This window comes from Chrysochloris asiatica, unplaced genomic scaffold (assembly GCF_000296735.1).
Source record: "Chrysochloris asiatica unplaced genomic scaffold, ChrAsi1.0 scaffold00111, whole genome shotgun sequence".
NCBI lineage: Eukaryota > Metazoa > Chordata > Mammalia > Afrosoricida > Chrysochloridae > Chrysochloris > Chrysochloris asiatica.
The window spans coordinates 3,163,151-3,169,789 of record NW_006408629.1 but is presented as its reverse complement, the minus strand read 5'-3'; the positions used below and the strand labels follow the sequence as shown (position 1 = coordinate 3,169,789).

The 6,639-nt window shown below is 36.4% G+C and overlaps 1 pseudogene; it reads right to left on the bottom strand.

Moving 5' to 3' along the window:
- Positions 1–2,230: 2,230 nt before the first annotated feature.
- LOC102831120 lies at positions 2,231–2,834 on the bottom strand (annotated as a pseudogene).
- Positions 2,835–6,639: the final 3,805 nt, after the last annotated feature.

Here is a 6,639-nt window from a genome sequence, read left to right as displayed (position 1 = left end):
AACCATTTCTGTACTACTTTTAGTAAAACTTTACTCACTTGAGATATCAAAGAGATTGTCCGATGATTTCCGCATTCCGTTGGGTCACCTCTCTTTGGAATGGGCACAAATACTGATCTCTTCCAATCAGTCGGCCAGAAAGTTGTCTTCCAATTTTCTTGGCAGAGATGAGTGAGTGCCTCCTGTGCTGCCTCATTTTCTTGAATGATTTCTAATTTTAATCCATCAATTCCTGGTGCCTTGTTCTTTGCCAATTCCTTCAATGCACTTTGGACTTCCTCCCTGAGTATCATTGGTTCTTGATCATATGGTACCTCTTGTAATGGTTGAACATTAACCATTTCCTTTTGGTACAATGACTCTGTATTCCTTCCATTGTCTCTTGATGCATTCTGCATCATTCAATAATTTGCCCAGAGAATCTTTCAATAACAAAAGTCAAGGCTTGAATTTTCTTTTCAGTTTCCCCAGCTTGAGAAATGCTGACTGTGTTCTTCCTTTCTGGTTTTCTGATCCAAATCTTTGCATACTTTATTATAGTATTTGGCTTTATCTTCTCGAGCTGCTCTTTGAAATTTTCTGTTCAGCTCTTGGACCTCCTCAATTCTTCCATTTGCTTTCACATCTCTACACTGGAGAGCAAGTTTCAGAGTCTCTTCTGACATCTATTTTGACCTTTTCCTTCTATCTCGTCTTCTTAATGTCTTTTTGCGCTCTTCACATATGATATTCTTGATGTCATCCCACAACTCTTCTGATCTTTGGTCTTTAGTGTTTAATGTATCAAATCTGTTCTTCAGATGATCTCTAAATTTATAGATCAAGAGCTTATGGCCTAGGAAATAGAAGTCTAGGTGCATTGAGGGCATCGACAAAGAAAAGACTCTGGGACTCAAACAACATTGTGCATTAGGCAAATCTGCACCAGACTTCTTTAAAGTGTTCAAGAGCAAAGATGTCAGTTTGAGGAATAAGTTGCACTGGACATAAGCAATGGTATTTTCAATAACTTCTTATGAATGTGAAAGTTGGACAGTGAACAAGGAAGACTGTAGAATAATTGAAGCATTTAAGTTATGGTGTTAGAGTCCATGGACTGCCAAAAGAACAAACAAATCTGTTTTGGGAGAAGTACAGCCAGAATTCTCCTTGGAAGCCAAGAAGGCCAGATTTTGTCTCTCATACTTCAGATCTGGAGGGACCAGTCCCTGGAGAAGGACATGATGCTTGGTAAAGTGAAGAGTCAGAGAAAAAGACAAAGATCCCCAGTGAAATTAATAGGCACAGCGGCAGCAGCAATGGTCTCAAGCATAGTAATGACTGCGAGGTTGGCAAAGGACCAGGCATGGTTTTGTTCTTTTGTGCAAAGCACTGATATTGATAGACACTGACTCAGTAGCACCTAACAACAGTAACAACATATGCATGTGAAAGTTGGACTGTAAATAAGGAAGAGCATACAAGATAAGATGCATTTGAGTTATGGTGTTGGAGAAGGATAATAACAGTACTACAGATTGCCAGAAGAACAAACAAATCTTTGTTAGAAGTATAGCCAAAATGTTCTTCAAAAAGTGGATGACAAGACTTCACTTCACATAGTTTTGACATGTTATCATGAGGGACCACTTCCTGGATAAGAGCATCATGCTTGGTAAAGCATTGTCAATGAAAAATAGGAATACCCTCGATGAGATTGGATAGGCACAATGTCAGCAGCAATGAACTCAAGTGTAACAATGATTTTAAGGATGGCACCAGACTGGGTAAGTGTTTTATTATATTTTACCTATAGTTGCTATGAGTTAGAACCTACTCAATGGCACCTAAGAACCACAACACCACCATAGCTTTATTACACTCGAGAGCATGCTTCAGAGTCTCTTCTGACGTCCACTAAGGTATTTTCTTTCTTTCCTGACATTCTAATGACTTTTTTTTAAGGTCTCTGGTCAAGTTTAACTGCAAAAGATCAATGGGCTCATACTGCACTACTTATACATGATATACATCAGCTGGCCTGCCCCACAGTACAATTCAAGGCCATTTCCACCAGGATGAAAAGAAAGGTTGGCCACTCAACTCCCATAGGAAAGGTCTGTCCTATCATACCACATGTCTTAGTCAAGTCTAATGCTTTGTGTTAGAAGCATAAACAAATTACAAAAGAGGTTTGATTTTCCTCAAGGCTGCTCATCACTGCCACCTGGCATTCAAGTGGCCCCTGCGCTCACTTCTGCTTAGAGAAGTACTCTTTAAAAGCTCTTATGGACATCAGGCTTGATGGTATCACAGCCAGATTTCCAGCCAGCTGGGCACACTTCCCCATGTTTGTCTGTGAACTGGAAGGCCTGAACTAGTCTTAGGGTCTCATCCACAGAGCGGCCAACAGGGAGGTCATTTACAGTGGTCTGCTGAAGGATCCCTTTATCATCAATGATGAAGAGTCCTCTAAATGAGATGCCTTCATCTGCCTTTAAGACCCCATAGTCCTGAGCAATTGTGCGCTTGGGGTCTGATACCAAAGTAATATTCATGGGTCTCAGTCCTCCTTGTTTCTTGCGTGTGTTGATCCAAGCCAGATGACAGAAGTGAGAATCCACAGAAGCACCAATCACTTGGCAGTTGAGTTTCTTAAATTCTTCTGCCCTGTCACTGAAAGCAATGATTTCAGTGGGGCACACAAAGGTGAAATCAAGAGGATAAAAAAAGCACAGAATATATCTTCCTTTGTAGCCAGACAAACTTATATCTTTGAACTGACCATCTGGCATAACAGCTGTAGCTTTGCAGTTGGGAGCAGGGTGCCCAATTTTGGCAGTTCCTGAAGACATCTTCAGTTATCAGCAGTTGAAGTACCAAAAACACCAGTCAGGCCACTAGTCAGGAAGACAACACCTTAATGACATTTGCTTTCCTCCTTTATGATGTTCTTGATGTCTCCTGTAGCTTTTGTGGTCTTTGGTCATTAGTGTATAATGCATTAAATCTGCTTGTGAGATGATCTTTTAAGGTGAGATATGCTCAAGGTCATAGTTTGGCTCTCATGGATGTGTTTTAACTTTCTTCTGCTTCTGAATTTACAAAAGAGCAATTGATGGTCTATTCTCCAGGTGGCCCTTGGCCTTGCTTTGGTTGATGGTATTGAGATTTTTCTCACCATCTTTCCCCACAGATATAGTCAATTTGATTCCTGTGTATTCCATCTGGAGAAGCCCATGTGTATAGTCACCTTTTACGTTGTTTAAAAAAGGTTTTTCTAATGATGAAGTTTGTGGTCTTGAAAAATTCCATCATGCAATTTCCAGCATCATTTCTATAACCAAGACCATATTTTCCAACTACTGACCCTTCCTCTTTGTTTCCAACTGTCACATTTCAAGTACCAGCAGTTATCAATGCACATTGATTACATGTTGATCAATTTCAGACTGAAGAAGTTGGTGGAATTCTTTAATTTAATCATCGTTGGCTGTAGTGGTTGGTGCATAAATTTGAAAAATGGTGGTGTTATCTGGTCTTCCTTGTTTAACAGCAACAAATATTCACAGGTAGTTTGCTTCTCCTTTCTAGTCTGTTTCAATCTAGTTGCTCTGCTTAATCCTGTCCCTCATGGGTTTTCAAATACTCGTGGCATAGCTTCCAGCATCATAGAAACATACAAGCCACCAAAGTACAGCAAACTGACAGACGAATGGTGGGCCAGTACATTTATCAGCGAAGAAATAAAAAGAAAGCTCCTTCAAAAGACTTCTTTTAAGAATTAAAAAGCATACATATAACTTTGAGGACTACGGTATGCCTGACCTAAGCCATTGTATTTTCAGTCGCCTTATATGCTTAACAATGCTCAATAATAAATAAGGAAGACTAAAGAAGAATTGACACACTTGAATTAGAGTGTTGGTGAATAATATTGAATGTACCATGAATTGTCCAAAGAACAAAGAAAACTATCTTGGAAGAAATGCAGCCAGATGTTTCTTAGAAGCAAGGATGTGAGACTTTGTCTCATGTACTTTGGACAGGAGATTGACTTCCTGAAGAAGGACATCATGTGTAGTAAAGCAGAGGATCAACACAAAAGTACAACCTTCGATGAGTAGGGTTTACACAGAGGCTGCAACAATGGGCCAAACATAACAACGATTGTGAGGATTGTACAGAATAGGCCAACATTTTTTTCTGTCTGTTATACATAAGGTTACAATGAGTCAAAAATGTCTCAATGGCACCTAACAATGCCATCTCTAATGCTAAGTTTACTTTGTAATCACTTACTTAAATATTGTGCAGCTATTTTTTTGTGAACCATATTCTTATAATACATATGCAGAAAAATGATGTTAATGAACAAGTGTGCCTTATGACAATCTATGAAAGTTCAGGAGGGGAGATGTATTATATCAAGAGTGAGAGATATATTTGGAAGCAGAAGACATTGCAGAACAATCCCCTAACATCTAAAGCCACATTGTAATCTATGCAAAACTTATCATGGAATTATTGTCTTTAACAATATGAAAATTCATTTCCAAACTGAAAGCAGAAATAAATTGACAATCTAGAATTATAAATTTTCTATTCTTTAATTTCTAATTTCCTAGGTGTGAAATTTGTTTCCTGTCCCATTTTCCTTTGCTACATGTATATGAATATAGTTGTTACTGATCAATATTTTATTTATATTATGGCAACATAACTTTATTTTAAATATATATTAGATGAAATTAAATGATTTAATGTTGTTGTTGTTAAGTGCCATTGAGTCAGTTCCAATTCACAGTGACACTATATAGGATTTCCAAGGAGAAGCTGGTGAGTTTGAATTAATGGCCTTGTGGTTCAAACTGACCTTCCAGTCTAGTGCTTTATACTACAGTGCCGCATTATTTCAATGTAGTCATTATTTTATTGCTGACACTTTGGACTATTATAGTGTGCCTGAAAGAATTAGAAAACATTCAGATCAAAATGACTTAACTTGTCTTTCATTCATTTTTCTGACTTCCCCCACAACTGATTATCGTAACTTTTCCCAAAGAGTAGTTATCTCTGGTAGAAACCAACCTGACCCCTTTTAGACTCTATCTGAAATGTAAACTTTAATACTATGTCAGTCTATGTACCTTTTCTAGATGAATGATGCCAGTACTATTTGTGCCAGTACAGTTAAGGGTCTCTTAACATTTTCATTCTAAACACCTATTTCCCAAGGTTTATAACTCAGCCATAAAAATGTGCTCCTGGTTGAAACTTAGCATACAGGGTCTCAGCCCAGGAGCAATCTTTTATTCTTTTATATATTATTTTTGAAAAAAAAATGGCATGACTGTATTTTAAAGAACTGGGGTGTTCAAAGTAATAGAAGTTAAGGACATAAGGGTATGAGGAATGATCATACTGCCAACCAGTCCTCCTCATCTATAATAGGTTTATCTGAAATTTAGTTTCATGACATCTCCTTTCTGCTTTTCATTCTGTCTTCCAATTCTCTGTGCTAAGAAATAAATCTATTTTTATTGCTTTTATTATTTGTTTCAATAGATTCATTTGTAGAACTTATTCAGTAGTTTTGCCACCCTGATCAATGGCCTTATCCACAGGTGGTTTATAGGCATGAGGGGGCCACTCCTAGGCAGCTTCACATTTGGGGACACAGGTACCATGATTCTTTGTGACTTTATCAGTGTTGTTTTTGCTTAAATGAGTTTTTGTTTGTGTGTTAGATTGAAAATCTTGGGAAGGTTAGAGGACTTTGCAAAGAACAAATCTTTTTCTCCTCTGTAATGATCATGTCACAAAGGAAGAACAATCTAATAGCAATAAAATAAAATAAAATAAAATAAAAATATGCAAGAAACAACATGAAGCAAAATGAGGGAAAGTATATTAATATTTGTTGACAGCAGTCAAGAATTCATTGAAAACTTTATAACAATCCAAAAAATTATGATTTACTACTCCAAATTCTTCCCAAGACATTAATTTGAGTATTCATACTTTCATCCTAGATCTTAGGGCTTTTTAAAATGTAAATTATTAAATATGTACACTTTTCCACTATGGAAAAACATCTATCAATAACAATAAATTGATATGGTGATGAAGTGTTTTTATAAACTTTTGATTTTTTATAATATGTTAGCCTGATTTTAATGTCCTTAAGTAAGTCTCAGGTTTTCATATCTTTATGGTTTCATATATATTTTTTAATATCTCAATTATAGATTTAAAACTGTAGACTAAGATTCACAAATTAGTTTTTTTTCTTTTCCTCTTCCTGGTGTTCTGTACAGAGTTCTAAACTTTCTTTCCCAGATCATTCATAGTTTTCATTTGATGTTTTTATCATTAAAAATAAGTGGCAAAATTTCAATAAATATCAATTACTGAAAAAAATTGAGTTAAATTATTTGAATGATAGTGAAGGTTTTATCAAGGCATATGACTTTATTTATACATTGACCATTGGCAACTATTTTGTGAGTCATGAAGTGTTACAGGTAGAAAAATAAACAAATGAAACCGACCAATTATTAAAAAGGTGCTACTTGGTGAACAAACACTCACTTCTATTATTACAAGAAAGACAGCTAATATAAAAAACTGAATTTTTTGTCCTTATGAAATTTGCTA